A 22,643-nucleotide genomic window follows, 5' to 3' on the forward strand; every position below is an offset into this window, starting at 1 on the left:
TTGACGGCTGAAACTTCTTATCTTGAACATTGCCGAATCATTAATTGACGTTGCCTTGAAATGCCATTTACAGCTTTCAGCAACACATATAAGCCAGTAGCTACAAAAGAAATACAATATTTACACAAATTTATGAAAAAACTACAATTAACTACAAACTGACTACAATTTAACTACAATTTATAAAACCCACCTATAAAACCCACCTATCTTCAATCATACACTGATTTTGCTGATATATTATCCACAAATAACTACATACCTTCTATGACTAGATCTTTTTACTCTGAACTGGAACTTGTGCATCACTGAATAATTCTTCATTGCAGCAGCTACTGTTTGCTTGTCCTGATAAACTTGTCCTTCTTCAATATATGTTTGCGTAGATTCAGTTATTATTTCACTTTGATATTCCTCTATAGCTGGTGAGGATGGAAATTCAAGTAAGTTTAGGGATCCAGACGAACCTGCAAACAATAAATTCATAAATGTAGTTTCTATGTAGATAATTTTGAAAGCAACATTGCTTTATCCTTTTCAGTACTATGTGAGCTTTGTAGTTTAATTGTAGGTAATTGTAGTAATATTGTAGATAACATAGTAACACCATAACTCTCTGCAATGTCGAATCAAACATACCTGCACTGGTGCTTTCATTGTTGATTGCCAATTCCATATTGAAATCTCTTACGCTTATACATAAAGGATACGAACCTAAGTTTTTATTCTCCTTTTTGGTTTCCATGTAAGCACGAACCCCCATATCATTCCTAATCTCCATTGGAGGACAATTCTCGTTCACAATGTATTTGATTTCTATAATTTTATCCGATGTATCAATCGATAATTGTTCTGCAATTGTAGAACTGAGAATTCCGTAGCTTGCATTATCATCTACCACAATGGCATCAACTTCAAAATCTCTAAATCTACCATAGTTATCCCAATTACCATTCGATTTCAGCATTATTGGGATTTTTGACATGATTTCGTGTAGTTTATAGGAAAAAAGACGAAGAACAGATATAGTTTCTACAATTTGAGTACTGATATCGACGAAGAGCAATTTTGTACAATTTGAGACGAAGAACAGATATAGTCTCTCTTCAGTAATTGTACAATTTGATTGCGTTTTTTGTTGTAGCTGATATCAACAGAGATCTCTTTCTGTTGAGGAAGGAGAGAATTATGCAACTGGTGCCTTCATCAGGAAGAGAGATCTCCTTCAGTTTCAAAATTCGAATAAAATCCTTGACAGAATCACATCAGATCTGGTGCCTTCATTTTAGGGCTTTTTTAATGGCAAAATCTACCTATTTTTGGATTGGTATATAATTTGTAGTAAAAGTGTGGACTACATGGGTAAATAACAAATTATGAACATTTTTGGTAATAAGATTTGATATATGGTATAGATAGGTAAAAATCCCTTAAATTAAATTTACAAGTACTTGGGCTGGGCAGTGGGCACTGGGTTGTATGTATAGTTATAGGTCCAACTTAAAAGTCTTTAAAAATTCGGTATTTCGGTATACCGAAATTTCAAGATCCTAATACCGAAGACCGTACCGTTATACCGAAATATCAAAAATGTAATATCGAATTAGACCAAAATACCGAAAAAAATTGAAACCGAAATACCGAATTAATTCGGTCTGGTTTGGAATTCGATTTTTCGGATTTTATGCCCACTCTTAGCTACTGCTGGGGGCTTGGACTGCTGATCAGTGGATGAGGAAGCGCGTGGTCTCTCCATCTGTGAAAGAATAGAGTAGAAATTCAATTAGCATTGAGAAACCAAACCGCATAATAGGAAAGAATAGATGTGAAGTTTTTCCTAACTCTGTAGCCTCTAGGGGTAAATATAGACGTCTCCGTACCGATCTTTCAAATTCTACTAAGCTTGTCCGTGAATTGTGAGACCTAAGTAACTTAGAGCTCTGATAATAACTTGTCACGACCCGAATTTTCCCACCCTCGGGAGTCGTGATGGCGCCTACTCGTGAAAGCTAGGCAAGCCGAGTATTATAAATTGCTTACCCTTTTTATTAAGCCTTTTCAACAGTTCAATATAACATGTGATCAAACAGCGGAACAAATTAAATAACCAGAAATGTAGAAGACAAAAACTTAATAGTTTAACCAAACATTACTACATGAATCTGAAATACAACACTACCTAGAATTTGGTGTCACAAAGTCATGGACTACCTACGAATACTACAAACAGAGGTCTGAAAGCTAAATACAAGTTGTTTCAGAAATACACAGAAGAAACAATATAGAAATATAGAAGGAGACGCTAGGGCCTGCGGACGCCTACAACACTACCTCGGGTCGCCTGAATGGACTGAAGACAACACCCTCACTACGGTCCAGAAGCTGCAGCTCCAGGATCTGCATACAGTGCAGAGTGTAGTATCAGCACAACCGACCCCATGTGCTGGTAAGTGCCTAGCCTAACCTCGGCGAAGTAGTGACAAGGCTAGGACCAGACTATTAAATAAACCTGTGCAGTTAAATCATATACATCGGAAAAATAAAAGCAGATATTTACAGTTAAAGATGAGAGAGGGAAAGCATGATGCGGGGAGTATCAGATAACAATAGAATACCAAAAGAGGAATGTAAAGAACCCAAAATTCAATTGCTAACAAGGATAAGGGAAAACAAACACAGTATTCACTTTCATTTCTTCCTTATTGCAAGCATACAACATGATCCCATTTCAAATATTACCATGACGGCGTGCCACCCGATACCATTTCATATATCTTGTTGCGGGCGTGCAACCCGATCCCATTTCATATATCACCGCGGGGGCGTGCGACCCGATCCCATTTCATATATCTTGTTGCAGGCGTGCAACCCGATACCATTTCATATATCTTGTTGTAGGCGTGCAACCCGATCCCATTTCATATATCTTGTTGCAGGCGTGCAACCCGATCCCATTTCAAATATCTTGTTGCAGACGTGCAACCTGATCTCATTTCATATATCACCGTGACGACTTGCCACCCGATCCCATTTGCAATTTAACACCAATCATAACAGAATCCCGGCTAGGGAACAAGAGTATAAAAATAACATCCAGGCAAAGGAGACAATATCATAAACAATAACATCCCGGCAAGAAAAATAATATCATAAACAATAACATCTCGGCAAGGGAAACAATATCATAAACAATAATATCTCGGCAAGGGAACCAACAATGATAATCAACATATTAAGCATGAACAAATCTCGACGGAGTCACAACAATTACAATACTAGACTCACGGGCATGCTTGACACCGACGTATAGATACTCGTCACCATACCTATATGTCGTACTCCACAATTAGCACATAGCAAATAAGACACAACTCCTAATCCCTCAAGCTAATGTTAGACCAAACACTTACCTTGATGCCTCGAACACAATTCAAGCATCAACTACCGTTTTACCTCTTGTTTCCACCACCAATTCGCTTGTATCTATCCACAAGTTACTTAACTATATCAATAAATGTTAAATGAATCAATTATGATGCATGAAAATAAGTTTTCCAATGATTTCCCCAAAAAGTCAAAAATCGACCCCGGGCCCACATGGTCAAAACCTGAGGTTCGAACCAAAAACCGATTACCCATTCACCCACGAACCTAAATATATAATTTGTTTTGAAATCGGACCTCAAATCGAGGTCCAAATCCCTAAAATTTGAAAAAACCTAAGTTCTACCCAAAACACCCAATTTCCCCCATGAAACCCCTTGATTTTGAGTTGAAATCATGTGAAAAGATGTTAAGGATTAAAGAAAATGAGTTAGAAATAACTTACAATCGATTTGGAAGGGTAGTTGTCTTTGAAAAATCACCCAAAGGTGTTTAGGTTTTGAGAAAGTTTGAAAAATGAAGAATTTTCGGCTAAGTTAAAATTTAGCAGGTTGCAGATGTCGCAATTGTGACCAGGGTTCGCAATTGCGAACCTTTTCAGGACCTGCTATCATCGCATTTGCAATCAGATGTTCGCAATTACGAACTCGCATTTTCAAAGGGAGTGTCGCATTTGCGACAGCTGGGGATTTGGGTTCTTTGCATTTGCGAAGAAATGCTTGCAATTGCGAGCAAGGCTGGCCAGGGCATACTTCTCCATTGCGAAGATCCCCTTGCAATTCCTAAGCCTGATAGGCTCGCAATTGCGACACCTGACCTTGCAATTGCGATATCAGAGCCTACAACACATACCAGCTGAAAATCTGTAACTTCCTAAGTTCAATTTCACTCTGCGGCCTATCCAAAACTCACGCGAACCCTCGAGGCTCCAAACCAAACATGCACACTAACCTAGAAACATCATACAGACTTGCTCGTGCAATTAAATCATCAAAATAACATCAACAACTCTGAATTAAATCCCAAATCCATAAAATCACTCAAGAACACCAAAATTTCCAATTTCTCAACTTTAAGTCCGTTTTATACCAAACCAATTCCGATCTTTACCAAATTTCACAGTTTCAACTTAATTATTATTTCAACTTGTACCGGGCTCCGGAACCAAAATACGGACCCGATACCACTAATTTCAAACATCTTTTCCTTTCCAAAACTCTTATAATTTCCAGAAAATAATTTTCTTTAAAAATTTATTTCCCGGGCTTGGGACCTCAGAATTCGATTCTGGGCATATTCCCAAGTCCCAAATTGTACTACGGACCCTACGAGACCGTCGGATCACGGGTCCGTGTCTGTTTACCAAAAATATTGACCAAAGTCAACTTAAATTTATTTTAAAAGCAAAATTCATCATTTTTCATAGATTTTCACATAACGGCTTTCCGGATACACGCCCGAACTGCGTACGCAAATTGAAGTGAGACAAAAAGAGGTTTTTAAGGCCTCGGAACATAAAATTTATTTCCAAAACAAGTGATGACCTTTTGGGTCATCACAAGGTTGCTAGAACGCTTTAGGTTATGATCAAGGGGAGGGTAATTGGGTAGTAAAGGATATGATGACCTATGCGCTAATGCCATGTGTAACCCTTCTAGTTGAGGAACGCTTACCGGGTATTGTACAGATGTGATCCTATAGGCTAACAAACCTAGGACTTCCCTCATCTTATTTACATATGTGTGCTCAGACTACTTATCTGTTAAATTTCCTTTATCTTATATGTGTGCTTAGACTGCCTATCTATTAAATGACTAATTCACATAATCCAAGTTCGGTCGGGACCCACCGTTTTGGACCGTGAGAGGTGCCTAACACCTTCTGCTCAAGGTTATTTCGAGTCCTTACCCAATCTCTGGTAATGCAAACCGGTCTATGAGTTACTTGCTTTAGGTGTCCTAACGCACTTTAAATCCGCTAGGTGGTGACTCTTCAAATTCAAATATCCAATTCCCAAAAAGAAATGAGTTGTTCCCAATGAATGTCGAAATCCGGACTCCGCGAGAAAAAAAGGGGGCGCGACAGCATGACGACTTTGCTGGGGATATTTTAGGCTCTTACCATAACGAACTTGTTTTTGTGAATTAGTCTTAAGCGTGTTTATTTTTGTTAACACATGTGCACCCTTTCCCTTTCCCCTCTTTACTTGGATTTAATTGCTTATTTTCAAGCATTTTACTACAACAAAAAAGGTCTTTTGCAACAATAGAAAAACCCTTTAGCGACAATATTTATTGCCGCTAAAATATTTACCGGCCATTATTTTTTAGTTGTTGTAATTGGGGTCGCTAAAGTCTTTAGCGGCCATTCATCAAAGTGCTGGCAAAGGTATCTTTTATTGCCGCTAAAGGTCACATGTTTTAATGGTAATTATTTAGTGGCAATTAAAATAGCTATTAAAATCATTCCAAGAAAAGCTTCGTATACACTTTAGTGTTAATCTTTATTGCTGGTAAATTCAATTAATTGCCGCCAAAATTACAAACGTTAACAATAATTATTTGCCACAATTATAATGGTAAATCCGTCTAAAATATGATTGCTGGTAAATTCAATAAAATTATCAATAAAAACCATTCTTTTAGAGGCAAATAAAGTTCAATTTATTTCCATAAAACTATCTTCCAATTGGCATATTCTAACAAAACATACCAATATTCATAACAACATAGTATATTTTATTAAATCTTGAGAAATAAAACCTAAGTACTTATTCATAATATTAATGCATCAACAACATAAATGATAAATTATATTATTTTAACTAAATAACTAATATCATTATAACTAATCCTATTTGAATACCAAAACTAATAAAACAATAAATACAAAGCGCTCAAACAACATCAATAACTCTTCATTTTGTTGAAGTCTTCGACATGCTATGTGTTTAAACATCATATTGTATGACCTGAAATAATAAAGTTAGTGAACATCAAAAGATGAAATTTAATGTAAAAATGTGTAAGCCTACATCTGGATATATTGCAAACAGAGGCAGATTCAGAATTTGATGGTTGCGGGTGCCATTATATTTAGTGCAAACGTACCAATAGTCAAAAAGGTTGAACTTGAGTATACATTCATTTGGCCGATTCGATCCATTTTTGAATTAATGTGATTTGTTTTACAAGATCTTTTGGTGCATAAATAAACATTTTTTTCATAATCGAAAACACAAGACATGTATAAATAAACACTTGATAACCAAACTGACTATATTGGTCATTTCAAGGAAAAAATAATATTAACTAGATAAAAAAATAAAATAATTAAAAACATATTCAAATAAAAGAATTGAGATCTAAAACAAGAAACATAAGCAAATATACTTTTACAATAATCTATATACTATATTAAAAGCACGAAGGCCCTTAGCGAAATGTCGTTCGTCTTTTTTACCCTCCGTAAATGCACTTTATAATGGATAAAATTGTAAACACAAATAAATAAAAATTAAAAAGAAGAAAAAAATTAAGAATAAGAGAAGAAGAAGAAGGAAAGTCAAACTTTTAGGTAAAGTTTTCGTAGGTTAAAAAGGGAAAAAGAATAAGACAATAAGTAGGAGATCCATTATTTAATATCACTATTTAATATGTTATTAAAGAGGTCAAATTTTCTGTAGTTAAAAGGGGAAAAAAAGAATATTTGAAGTAAAGTTTCTAACATTTAGGTTGTTCTCGGAGTTTTGTGATACTAGCTTTAGGGTACGCGCTTTGCGCGTATGTCTATATTAATGAGAATAAAATTTAAAAAATTAGATAAACATTAATAAATAATATAATTGAGTTATAAAATAAAAACTAAAAAAATGTAAGTTCTTAAAAATAATTAATGTTTATCATGTTTAGCTGGATCTACAAAGAACTATTATAGGCATTCATAAAAGGACTCTAACTTTAATTTGTAGTATTTGAATATGTTGCCTATCTCTCAACTAAATTTTGGCCTTTATCCAAAATTATCTTTTTATACTATCTTTTTTTCTTACTATTAAATTTTTCCTTCACCTATCAAAGTTCCAAAAAGTGTTTTTTTTTCCTTTCAAAATATGCAGATTCACTTTTGTATTTTTGGTTAAGTATATTGCAACAAATTTTCAAATGTTAGCATTAATAATAGTAATATTTTAAAAAGGTTTAAACATAATATATATTTACAAAGGAAAAAACATATATTTTGAGAACCTAAATATTTTTTAATATCAAAGGAGCATCGACAGATAACTATTGACTTAAGTAACATTTAGTTTTGTGGACTTTGCTTTTTTTGGTTTTCTTAGTTTTTGCAAAATTATTATCTACATAATACAAATAATGAAAAAAATTTATATGAGGTATTAGAAATTTTTATATTTCAAATAAGAAAGAATTTAATGCACAAATTTTAATTGATTTAAAATACTAAATATATATTAGGGAAAACTCTTCCGTTCTACTCAAGATTGCATAAATAATATAAACAATCAATTTGCAACTAAACCATGCAAATAGCTAATAAAAAAGTCGTATTTTATTTAAATAAAAATATAAAGAAGCAAATAAGGAAGACTTAAAGTCCTAAAATTTGCCGCAGAACAAACGTGAGTTATGCAAGTAGCCAATCGTGAAGTTCAAATAAACAATTGTGAAGTGCATAATCAATTTGCAAAAGAATTTCATAAATAAAATTGCAGAAGCTGCTTTAAAGTCCTAACATTATGAAAATTCAATATATAAGGAATTATAATTATCTTGCATCGTTAAAAAGGAAAAGAATTATGCATAAAGTCCTATATATCATATTTTCTACTTAGCTCAAATAAAGAAATAATTAAATGAGCATTCCTACATATTAGGAAAATAATTAAATAATTATTCCTATATATTAGGAAATACTTTAATTACGATTTTGTCTAATGTGAAATCTATTTCTAAAGGATAAAAAAGGCGAACGACATTTCGCTAAGGGCCTTCGTGTTTTTAATATAATATATAGATTAAACATCTTTTAAGATTTTGTAGTGCTAAAAGTTTTTGTAATTTTTCACGTAGTGATCAAGCTACCAAATCAAGTCTATAATTATATTGAATGATATTCTTGTAGTTTTTTATAAGTACTATATTCATATTATAAATTTATTTTGTATATTACATGAGAAATATCCGTGTTTAACATGTTTATTTTCTATAAACGTGTAATTTTCCAACGAAGAAAGAATTGCATGAAATTAGAAACATGAGACTTAAATATAAACGACTAATCAAATTTCATATAAAAAGATATAACACATCACAATTAATAGTGTGCACGGCTAAACTACCGAGAAAATAAAAGTGGCCTAATTCTCGGATATAATTTTAGAATATCAATTCGATTAATTGCTACGGATCTAAAAGATGTTCGTAATTTCGTAAGCACCTATAATGATTTTTCCAGCTGCATATAAGACCTAATCTCATTGCTAATGTTCGACATTTGTCTCTCCAAGATAGAGCCTATTTGGCCAAATTCTCAAGTTTATTTATTTTTTTAGTTGTTTTATAATTTCTATAATATATTTTTATTGATTAAAGAAATAGAATAATTTACATTTTGATTGTGATAAGAAAGAAAAATGTTTATTATCAGTTAGATGATCCTATATGTGTCTTTTTAGAATGAATTTAAGAATCTATATTTCTCAAGAAGATTTTAGAAAAAAAATTTAAATTTTCAAAAGTTTATGTGTTCTCGATGAAAGTAAAAAATAATCATGACAACTTCTAATATTCATAAATGTTAAGTTAAATATTGACTAAGATGATTGAGAACTTCAATATTATTATTGTTTCTCATTTATTGAATTGTTGAACAAAATCAACTATCATCATTTTTCAGGAACTCATATTTTTTTCTTACACTTTTTTTAATAACTCAAATGTAATTAGTTAATATATATTTATGCAATTTAAAAAAAATATGTATTCACTGAGACGGGATACACGTGCAACGCGCGTACCGTATGATTAACACTATATTAAAAGCACGAAAGCCCTTAGCGAAATATCGTTCGTCTTTTTTACCCTTCAAAAATAAACTTTACATTGGACAATAATGTAATTTAAGTTAATTTCTTAATATTTAGGACTTTAAAATTAGCTAAAATTTTGATTATTAAATTTTCCTTATTTGAACTTCAAATAAACTCCTAATATTTAGGTTACATATATATGTTTCTTATTTTAACTGTCTAAATTAATATAACTTCTCTCCTACAGGTACATTAGATATTTACCAATAAAAATAGATCTATCTTAAGACTTTAATTATTGAAGTTGACTAGGAAAATTCTAAACCAAACTTAAAGGCACATCAGTAAGAAATATCTTTAAGTAAATTTACAAAAGATATGTCAATATTTGAAAATAATAATAGTTTGTAGTGGTAAAGAATACTACAATATATTTCAAGTTTTTTTTTAACGTATTGTAATATTTACATGTATCAAATCAAAAGCTCAATTAGAATATTGGATAAGTGAAGGGTATATAAGATGCTCTAATTTATATATTGAAATTAACAACAATAAATTGTATTGTAATTATTTTATCCATTTAAAATATTTTCTTATTCTTTAAGATACATGATACAATTTTATCCAGCACAAAATTTATTTTTAAAGAGTAACGATTAAAATTTTGCAAAATTTATTTTTAATGAAACTTCAACACGAAATATTTTTGATCGATTTTTTTATCCTTTAAACATATATTTCTCCTTGGAATAAATATTATTTAATTATATTTTAATACTTTAGGGCTTTGAAATCAACTAAAACTTTGCTTATTAATCTTTGTTTATTTTTTAAGAAACACTAATTTTTACTCTTTTTGGCCACTGAGCACGAAGTTTAAGAAAGAAGAAAAACTTTTAAAATTTATGATCTAAAATAAGACACAAATATTTATGCAGCTACAAATTATCTTCTTAAGAGTAAATTAGAAAATTTAAAATTAAATAATATATCTATATCTATCTATACTATATTAAAAGCACGAAGGCCCTTAGCGAAATGTCGTTCGCCTTTTTTACCCTCTAAAAATAGAATTTACATTAGACAAAAAAGTCTTTTAGTTATTTTTCTAATATTTAGGACTTTTAAACCAACTATAATCTTTACTATTGAATCTATTTCCTTATTTAAATTATGTAAGAATCCTAAATATTTAAGAATTTGAAATCAACTAAACTTTTCCATATTAAACTTTTACTTATTCCAACTATAACCAACTATGCACTAACACGCTTTGGCCTAAGTATTCTCATACCAAATAGAAAATTTTCACTCTTTCTTCCGTTTCCATTTGAAATGCTTGGACTAAAATAAATTAAAGATAAATTAAAATTAAAGAATTATTTTAATCTATCTATACTATATTAAAAGCACGAAGGCCCTTAGCGAAATGTCGTTTGCCTTTTTTATCCTTTTAAAATAGAGCTCACACTAGACAAAATAGTCATTTAATTATTATCTTAATATTTAGGACTTTAAAAGAAACTAAAATTTTATTATTAGATTTTTCTTTATTGAATTAAATAAGAAACCCCAATATTAAGGACTTTAAAATAGATATTATTTAAGAGAATTAATTAAGAGTATTACGTTTCTTTTCCTTGTATACTCACGTGATTTCCATAGAAATATGTTTACATTGATTCCTCTTATTAGGGAACCTATAATTCTAACATTACCTAATTAAATATTTGTTCTAATTATTAAATGTAGTTTTCAATATTACATAAAATCGATAAAGAGAATAATATTATGCTCGAGTAGGAGAATAGTTTGAAAATAATTTGTATCTTCTATACTATCAAAAAAGCATAAAATCTCAACAAATAATTAAGTCTTTGAATTAATAAAGCAACGGAAAAGTCAATTCAATTTTGTTTTAAAATTATTATGTAAGTAAACTTATTTGTCAAGTTGATAAAACTCTTAAGGTACACAAATTATTTTACACAATAAGAGCAATTGCCGTGAAAGAAATAAGAAAATAGAGAAAAATTTATTATAATATAGTATTAAAAGTTAAATTGCTAAAATGTTAAGTTGAAGCAATAAGGATATAACCCAAGACAAAAAAAAAAATCACAAAAATTACCCTTATCATTTTTCTTTCTTTTTATATTTATTTTAATAAATGTAGCTCCCTATAATTTTCATATCGTATTACATTATTTTTTATAATTCAATATTAGTTATTTCATACTTTATATTGTTATTTATCTATAGGTTTCTAGGAGCTATAGTTCTATCTCTACACTCACAAATTTCTAAAAGACCCAAAGATTCGAATTCTTCAATTTATTTTATTATCTTTGAATAATTATTTTAAAGTATTTTTTTGTTATTTGTTTATAGTATTTGGTAATAAAGATAACAATAATTTTCATAAGATATATATTATCTCATAAATCATAATAAGATATATAAAGACTTATGTGGCGTAGCATTTCTTTGTTTAATGAGCTAGCTTAGTGAGATTAACATTCATTATATTTAGAAACTTACATTTTCTTTCTTTGATATTTTTTCAATAACTAAAACACATTATTGAATAATATATATATAATTTTTAAAAATTATATATTTATTGATATAGGTATACGCGCAAAGCGCGTACCCTAATACTAGTATATATGTAAAAAGATGAAGATAAAAGAAATTAAGTGAAGTAAACAATCTGGAACGAGGGAACAAGAAAAGCAAATTGGCTCCACAAAACGAATTAAATGACGATTGATTTTGGGTCTTGGGCTTAGCAAGGACTACTTCAACCATTTTACCTACATAACTTAGGGTGCCACTATTTATTAATATACGTTTTTGACGTGGAATATTAGTAAAATAGAAGTGTGTATATGAAATTTTACCCGAGCAACTGGGTGGCGTACCACCCATTTTTACTCTACATAGATCCGCCCCTGATTGCGAAAGTAGCCTCTAACTGTAACACCTCTGGCTAATGTCTAGAGTTTTTCAAAATGTGGAGTAGTAAAACTATCTTAAAAGAAAATATTTGGAACCGACTATCGATTGTACACCAAATAAGTAAACTTACTTTACGACAACTATTCCGAAAACATAAAGGAATCTACTTTCTGCTGCAAAGTTTATACTATAGTTTGGTCGATTTGTTTCTTTTAGGGTCAATTAAAAAGGAAGCAATGTTTCTTAGACATTACAGATACGTTGAAAAATGAGCAAGACCAACCTGTAGCAACGCAAATAGCTCTAAGATTATGCTGCATTAGAAGACAACAACCAGAATTAAAGAACTATTAAAATATACTTATTTTCAACTTACAAGATAGAAGTAATTTGAGTGCAGACTTAAGACATAATTAGATGTGCAGTCAAGCAATAATGCCAAAGTTAAGAATAACAACTAATCCAAGCTCTCTTTCTTGCAAACCTTTACTAGTAAAGAAAAAAAACAAAAAAAAGTGAGAACCTTCACAGCTAATTCCATTTCAAGGTCATATGGAATGGCTACAAAGGTAAATGATAACCGAAAAAAGTGATCAATCATAGAAAAGACTTATCATGAAAGGAAAACCATCAACTTGAAATTCTTATATTTTCCATTTCTTCATGGTTCAATTAATAAAAATCTAAGAAATGTATTTTAATAATTTAATCGAAATCTTTTATATCCTTAAGGCATTTATGTGAAATGCTCGCGTTGATATTCCTTATATAAAATAAGATAGGTTCTGTCATTTTGAAATAGGAAGTTTGGGAACTAAAAAGCGGAATAGAAAATATTGGCACAACTTTAACAAGACACTTTATCACATGACACTCTTCTAATTTCTAAAGCATCTATAGTTATCATGACCATAGCTAAATTCATAGAACGACGCTATGGCTAATCCATAAAAAATCAATAAACTAATGGAAGGCACTTTACATCTGAAAAAAGAACACACTACCTTGGAATCTACATCATTCAAATTGTTGTAATCGCAACATATGAAACAAGTATGATAGCCCTCTACAAGGCCTGCAATGCAAACATAGTATATGCTAGTTAATTACGAGCTCAAATTTTTCATGAATATGAACAATTCTAGTGTTACCCTATCTGGTTAAGCGCTCCAAAAAAATAAGAGATTTGAAAATAATAAAAAATAACACCCTTTAATGACAATAACAACCATGAGGTCCACTATTGGAAATCACTTTATAAGCGGAAACTTCTTTAACTTAAACAAATGTTATGTAATAAGAATTCATTGAGATCGAGTCAGAGTAGTTGCATCACTTTCCTTAGAGACCTTTCGAACCAGAGATATAAGGAAATATACAAAAATGAAGAAGAAGAAATCCTTCTGCCTTTAACAGACAACCTATAATTTCGATTAAAAAATATATATTTATGCATGACTGTGTTACTACACTGATAGATAAAAAACTGCAATAATACTTATAATAAAGGTTTGGAAAGGCAGTAACACAAAGGAAGACTTTGTTACGACTGATGAGCCCTGCGGCCTAAATAACTCAGAGAATATTATGTTGCCGAAGTGTCCATCACTGCATAAGCAAAAACATAATAAAATGTTCATTCTTTAAGTTAATAACACATAAAGGACTAAAGTAAAGAGCAAGTAAAACTCGGAGATAAGATAAAATTAAAAATGAAAATAACAACTACTTTAATAAAATTTAGATGAAACTTTTAAAAGTAATTTTCTCCGTCAAAATTAGCTTCACTTTCATCTGGAGGAGTTGTAGAAGGTGTACTCACATCTATTACTACCCCATAAACCCATTTTTTATACGTATGTTCAAGTAAATATAAAGTAGAAGCTTAAAAAATATTTGGGGAATAGAGAACTAGAGACTTGAACTAAACTAGTTTGTATGTCACAAGAAACTCCAGACCAACTCACAAGACCTCAGTTTTAATTGTTGGAATTGATAATTTATTTACAATAACACTTTTGAATGCAACTGGTCAAACAAAAATAGCAACTCTTGAATATATTGTGGGAAATTAGATCCGAGAAGGAAACACATTACTTTTATGAAAAAAAAAAAGTTTATGAGGCTTTAGTTGATGCAAGATATAGCAGTAGAAGTAAGTGCATAATGGAATTCAAAAGCTTTGCGGCAGTATACTTTCTTTAGTACCATGAATCCACAATTATTGTTATCTACCTAATCCAAGTAGAAATTTTCATATGTAACTGCAGAACAATTGTTAAGAAATTTTCAATCTTTTATTACTTTGTGTTAACTTTCAAGACTTGCCCAGATATTACAGTGGACAAGGGCACACTCATACGGTGAATGACTAGAAGAAATAAAATCAGTTAGGTTTGAAATTTTTCGCAATATCCTAGGGTTAACATTCATATTTTGAATGATTAGAAGCACCCATATATATATATGTGTATGCTTTTAATTAGACTAAAATCTCGAGTGAACACTTATCAAAGTCTTTGGGGATAAGGTATACATCATTAGCGATAAGAGCGTGAGCGCACATGCGCGCACACGCGCGCATACACACATACAGAGAGAGAGATGAGTTGGGTTACCTATGAATGGTGCCCGACGACTGTGAAAGACGTATTGGCTTGTCAACAATGGAGAATTAGATCCAAGTCTTTGGGGTTGTTGGCCGGCAACGGGTAGGTCACAATTTTTCATAGATGAAACCCTTTTTGCTTTACTTTAACCATTACTTTAGTTGCTTGAATCTGTTCACAATATAGCTAAAATAATTGGAGCGAATAGGCTAATGTTATAAAAAAAAGAATTGGAGGGAAATATAAAATAATTCACTTTATTTTCTATCTTTACTTCTTTAGTGACCATTGCTTTTTATTGTCAGTAAAAATGTATCTTTCCTGCTTAATTTGTCGGTAATATGTCATTCTACAGAATATATTAGTAACAATTAATTTATTGTCGCTAAATAATTGCCGCTAAAAGGACTTTTTCTTGTAGTGATTATGATTTCCTTTATTTCCCGAAACTGACTTGTCTCCTTGTTTTCTTTTTTGTAACCCTTTCCCTTTCCCCTTTAACATAATTTAAATTGCCTATTTTCAAGCATTTATGATTTTCTTACTACAAAAACTGACTTGTCTCCTTGTTTTCTTTCTTAAACGTCTTTCAATTATTAAATACTGTATTTATCATTTTTTAACGTGCAAATACGTGACAACATGCTATTTATTTTTGCATAAATCATGTTCAACATCATATTCCACTCGTGCATAATCAATCCTATAGCAACACTTGATGAGTATTTGTGCTCTTCCTATATATCACCCTTTTAAATTTGGAAAGGCGTATTTGTGATACAACTAGTCGATCAGCGGTGCGTTCGACAGTTCCGTGCATTTCCCCCTCAAGTTGTCCACTCGAGGGTCCCAGTCTAGACCTCTATAGCAACCTTACTCTGATCAATTGTTCATGCATCTTGGTCAAACCTAGCCGGATTAATATGTTGTCCACATAATAACCCTAGAGACAAGCCTCACCGAAAAGTCCATTGGGTTTCCCATAATCCCAACGGGCGCAACCACGATTGTGTGCATTAATTTTAGAGAAATAAGTGCCAATATTCTAATCATTATTGTATAAATAGATGAACCTAGAAGTGGAAAGGGCTTAATCTATATTTTGTTGCAGAAAATGAGGCACGAAGTCCCCAGGTTCGGCATGGTCGGTAGCATACCTTCACTTTTGCTAGACTGGTGGAGGGATCTTCCTTCAAGTGACCAAAATCATGTGAGATGAGTCTTAGAAAATTTGCCGTCTCTGTTGGATCTTCAGCTAAACAAAATGTTAATCGAGGCTGCCACCATATTTTGGGACAAGGAAAGGGTTGTGTTCCGCTTTAGAGACATAGAAATGACCCCCCTCTTGGAAGAAATAGGGAGATTTGCTGGGATACCTTGGGATAGCCCTGGTTTATTAGCACCGGAAAATCGCACCACTAGGGGTTTTCTAAAGATGATGGGGTTAAAGAAGAATGACGACTTGGACTGCTTGTAAAACTCCTACATACCTTTTGACTTCCTCTATGAACGATACGGTCACATCAGCTTTTACCATATTTTTTATGATGAATTCTCCATCACCTCCTTGGGTTGGATTCTTCGCAGAGTCTTTGTGCTCATTGTATGTTTCTTGGGCATGCTAGTATTCCTAATCTAAGGGGACAGAATCCATACCAGGCTGGCCATGGTGGCCAAAACTTTGATGGACGGAATCGAGGGGAAGACATATACCATTGTCCTATGATCATTGCAGATATATACCGGGCCTTGGAACCCTCTCAGAAGGGGTTCAGATTCTTCGAAGGTTGCAATTTGCTGCTGGAAGTTTGGTTGCTAGAACATCTCCAAAAGGGTCAATACCGTCAGGAATTTCCACGAAGGTCGTGGAATGATCATATAGCATTTCATCATCCCAAGAGAATTACTTATATTCCAAACATGTTTGATCAACCTAAAGATGTTGTAAGATGGGTGCAATTTTTCAACAAGTTAACTGAGGACCAGGTTCAATGGATGATCGAGTGTTTCCCTACTGACGAGTTTATCATCAGATCCAGGGATGTTCCACACTTGGTGTTGATTGGGTTAAGGGTCATATACCCTTATGCTCCCCTAAGGGTTATGAGACAGGCAGACAGGAGACAAGTCATACCGCGAGTTGCTAAAATGAGTCACTTCATAGACGATTTTCAGTGTGACGTCATCCCATATAAGAGTGATGCACAACACATGTGGAACTTGAAGATTATCGTGGAAAAGGATACCATTGAGCCGGACCAATATCATGTGGGTCACACATACTTCTACCCCTCATGGTTGGATGATAACATAGCAGGAATCTTCAAGCCAAGGGTTGGTCCAGGAAACAGGGTCATAGACGAGGTTGCCGAAGCACATGTGAAGTATAACAAGCTGCACAAAAGAATTCGTGAGTCCGAAGCTGAGCATATAGAGCAGCATAAGGCCGACATGGAAACGATTAATTAGTGAAAAGAGAGAGCTGTAAAATCTAGTGAGAGGCTGGAATATCTGGAGTACAGTCTAATGGAATTGGAAGGAAAAATGAGAAAGAGAGTCACTGATTGCCAGAACACTGAGGGAAACGAAAAAAGGACATTTGGTAAGGGCATTCTTACTACTGAACCTGCGCGAACTGGGGGAACTGATCGACAAGAGCATCCAGTCTGGAAAGGGTCCTTCTGGGACCAAGTAGATTAGGTTTACTTGCTTTTTAAAATGCAATAAGGCCAGGTGCCATTAGTAACATTATCTTATCTAGTATTTTTTGGGATTGTCTATTTTTACATTAATGAAATGAGGCAATTATTGGCACTGAATTTCCCCAAATATATTTGTCGCTAGGCCTACCTAGGGCATGACGAGGCTCCCAAATTAGGACGCAAATTTACATTCCCGCAATATGTGTTTAAATACAACAAACTTTTCAGAACCCTTACTGACTTGTTTATCTTTTATTTTTGTTTATGCTTTATTATTCCCATCCCCAAGGTTGGTTCACACATACTGGCATCATCAGCATATCACACCAGATCTAGAGGCCCTCCACCTCCTCCTCCTCCAAGTAATACGAGAAGCAGAGGGAAAGCTAAGATGGATGACTTAAGTGGTATTCGAAAGGAAAATACGGAGAATGCGGAAACTTCAGACGATTGGAGTACTCCGGCACCAAATGACTTGGTTTTGCGGTTGGAACAAAAGATACTGGAGTTACAGGGGGAACTTGAGCAGGTCCGCAACTTAGCAAACATATCCCTCACCCTAAACATCCCCGATATCAACAAACAAAATATCAAAAACCCAGCGCCTCCCCAAAATACACTAAACTAGCATCCACAAAACCCTTCCGCACCACATTAATATGCAACTCCACCTCAAAATCTCAATCCCTTACCGATACCAACTCCACTACAACACCATCATCAACTAATCCAGTACCCACAAGCCACCACCTATCACATCCTCAGAACACACCACAACCCGTTCCCGATCCTCAAAACTCAACCAATGATCACCACTACACCCAAGTTCCTGGAACTCACCAAAACAACCCTATATATGTGGAAACCGTACCTCACTCTACTCAACCAATCTCCTATACACCAAAATTCGGTGAGAAGGGCCTGCTCATCAAGAACATGGCCGAGGAACTCAAGAAACTAACAAGTTGAGTTCAGGGTGTCGAAGGAGACAAAGGGATAGAAGGTCTGAATTATGAGGATCTATGCATACAACCGAACGTGGAACTGCCGGAGTGTTACAAACCTCCCAAGTTTGAAATATTTGACGGAACAGGTGATCCCAAGGCTCATTTGAGAACTTACTGCGACAAGCTCGTGGGGCTAGGAAAAGATGAAAGAATCTGAATGAAGCTCTTCATCAGAAGTCTTACTGGAGATGCCCTATCATGGTACATAAGCCAGAATCCTAAGAAGTGGGCCAACTAGGTGAGTATGGCATCAGAATTTATGGACCGGTTCAGGTTTAACACGGAGAATGCACCGGATGTTTTCTACATCCAGAATTTAAAAAAGAACCCAACTGAGACCTCCGTGAGTATGCTACTCGGTGGAGGTCAGAAGCAGCCAAGGTCAGACTAGTACTAGAAGAAGAACAAATGAACAAGTTCTCTGTCAGGGAACAGGACCCATAGTATTATGAAAGGTTAATGGTAATTGAGAATCACAAATTCTCCGATATCATCAAACTCGGAGAAAGGATTAAAGAAGATATCAAAAGCGGGATGGTGATAAATTTTGAGGCACCACAGGCCACGAACAAAGCATTACAATCAGGCGGCATATCAAGAAAAAGGGAAGTGGGGGCAATAATGGTGGCTCAAGGCCCAAAATCTCCACTCACATACCAAATACCTCCACCCAACATCCGCAACAATCCTCTCCCAGATCATAGGGGCGAGGGGGTACATGTAATAGAGACGGATGAGGAATGGGATCCTGAGGGGTCAATTGGGCTTATTCGGGAAGACGGTGACTTTAAACTTGCAGTCACACTCACTCCTATTGTGGTGCAGACATAGTCGCTAGTCGAGGTTGATGTCACGACCCAAACCGATGGGCCGCGATGGGTGCCTGAGTCTTACTTGTCAAACACCCCTAAGCATGTGTCTAAGATATGAATCTGAATAACATCTGCTGAATTACGAAAATAACATACATGAAGGAAACCTGCTAACAAGGCATATGTACGTATACATGCAGAATACGGTGGGTGAGCCAGCAAGGCTGCTATAGACAACTATACATCCAAAACTGAAAGCCTACAAGGCCATACACAACCCAACTAGGCATATTGTCTACAAACCTCTACTAGAAACATAATTGTACAAAGATGGGACTGAGCCACGTCATACCTATATACATATATATATATATACACACACACAAATGTATCATAAAAAAATCAAAAGCAGCTCCGAATCAAGTGGAGTACGCCAACTTTTGCTGATCAGGAATCCTAAGAAGGGGGACCGCCAACTTGCCTACCTGTACCTGCGGGCATGAAACGTAGGCCCCGTGAAATAGGGCATTGGTACGAAAAATGTACTGAGTATATAAGGCATGAAAATTAGTACGTAAAAGACATATATGAAACATGGAATGAAAAAACACATCTTTAAATCTGAATAACTTTGTAAATTTTGAAACGTTTATAATGTCATGCACGTGTGTATAAATATTGTATCATGCATAGGTATGGGTGTACATAATATCATCAAGCCACTGAGGGCATCCCATCATACCGTTTCAGCCATTATGGGCAATATCATCAACATATACCAGTTGATCAGGTGGTGGTGCGTATATAACGCTGTAACCTTTTTCGATATCCCATATACATATATTTACATATATACGCGTATATAACGCCATCTAGTCATGGGTCAATGCACATGTATAAATGAGTGAAATGCATGAAAAATACGTAATAATCTCAATATTCCTTCCGGATAAACTTTTCCAACTGTGTATTATTCTGAGACCCATGAACAGAAGATAATAATAATTTTCATGGGGAATCAAGAATATAGACACCCCTATTATTTCTATGAATAGAGTAATTTATGGAAATTGCGCGTTTACTCATTTCTTCTATATAATTTGGACCATGCCAAAAGAAAGAAGGGATGACCTAAACATACCCGGAGTAAGGAAAACTTTGTATAATATTCTTGGAGATTGCACCGTACTCTTTTGTAACCGCAAAATTTTGATGGAATTATGCTAAAATACTTTGAACGAAACTAAGCTTCTGCTTCTTTGAATTTTTGAACGAAATACTGCTTCTGATCTACGAAACTTTCATTTTAAACTAAATCTTCCTTCTGCTTCAATTTTTTTGAATAAAAATGGCCTATGTACCAGACTTGGACGTACTACTATTTTTTGTCCAAAAGGAACCAAACTCTTTAAGTTAGTCAAGCCTTCTAAAAATGACTCATTCTTATGAGTCATTTAAGGATTTACACGTTACTTGGCATACTAAGCATATATGACTATGAGTCATATGCTTGAATGGTGGCCTACTGCCACGTGGGGAGTGAAGTGAAGATTATTAATCTTTACCCACTTATTAGTTAATTGGGTAATGTCCCGTTACCCGGTAATTAACCAATTATCCGCATAATTTAAAAATTGCCCCATATTACTTCACATTCTGCTTATTATTATTATTATTATTATTTTTTATATACTTTATATATTATACTACCGTGGTCATATGGTACCTTGCATGGTACTAGTTCATAATTATCGGGTATTATCGCTCGGCCCGTATTTTATCCCAAATTGGCCACTTTCAAGGAAACTCGTTTTCTTTAATTCGTGTACCCCTTTATCCTTCATAGCACTTATTTATCGCTTGTTATAAATAGCATAAATACGTTAACGTCAAGATGATCTCGTCCCCGAGTCTACGTCAATTAACTGAAGGCGAAACTTTTAACATATGAAAACGTGAGATGTAACATCCTTCCCCCCTTAGAAACATTCATCCTCGAATGTTCAACTCGTTGTGATCTATATAACTTTGGCAGGGTCGCCTCTGTAACAACACCACTACCAACTCTTCCCGTAGAAGCATAATAACCCAACGCCATACAGGACCATAATTATGAATAATGACAATGGCCTCACATGACCAACGACAATAACCAACACAAGAATTTATACATGTACCTTATGATTATGACGTCTCAGTCGGACCCTTTTCTGGAGGAGGAAATAATTAGGGATATCTAGACTTCATGTTTTCCTTGGCCTCCCAAGTCATTTCTTCCACATTGTTATTCCTCCAAATTACTTTCACGGAGGCTACCTCCTTATTTCGCAACTTGCGGATTTGTCGATCTAAGATGGCAACCGGAATCTCCTCGTATGACTAGTCCTCTATAATTTGTACATCATCCATGGGCACCACTCAAGTAGGATCGCCAATGTACTTTCGTAACATAGATACGTGAAAAACCAGATGGACAGACCCCAATTCCAAGGGCAATTCTAACTCATAAACTACTTGGCCCACTCTCCGAATGATCCTATAAGGCCCAATATACCGTTGGCTAAGTTTGATTTTCTTGCCAAATCTCAGCGTAGCTTTCATAGATGACATCTTTAAGAATACCCAGTCATCAACACCAAACTCTAAATCTCATCACCGCATGTCAGAATATGACTTTTGACGACTCTGAGCTGTCAACAGTTGATCCCAGATCAATTTTACTTTTTCTATGGTGTGTTGTACTAGGTCCGGCCCATGTAATTCAGATTCTCCAACATTGAACCACTTTATAGGCAACCTACACTTCCGTCCATAAAGAGCTTCGTATGGAGCCACCTGAATACTGGAGTAACTATTATTATATACGAACTCAATAAGCAGTAGATGATCATGCCAACTACCTTTGAAGTCTATTATACAAGCTCGTAACATATCCTCCAGTGTTTGAATAGTACGCTTAACATGTTCGTCTGTCTGGGGATGAAATGTTGTACTAAGGCTTACTTGAGTCCCCAATCCTTTTTGGAAGGACCTCTAGAAGTTAGCTGTAAATTGAGCTCATATATCCGAGATAATAGATACAGGGACACCATGCAGTCGTACTATCTCCTTAA

The sequence above is a fragment of the Nicotiana sylvestris genome, chromosome 12, assembly GCF_000393655.2.
Source record: "Nicotiana sylvestris chromosome 12, ASM39365v2, whole genome shotgun sequence".
Classification (NCBI taxonomy): domain Eukaryota; kingdom Viridiplantae; phylum Streptophyta; class Magnoliopsida; order Solanales; family Solanaceae; genus Nicotiana; species Nicotiana sylvestris.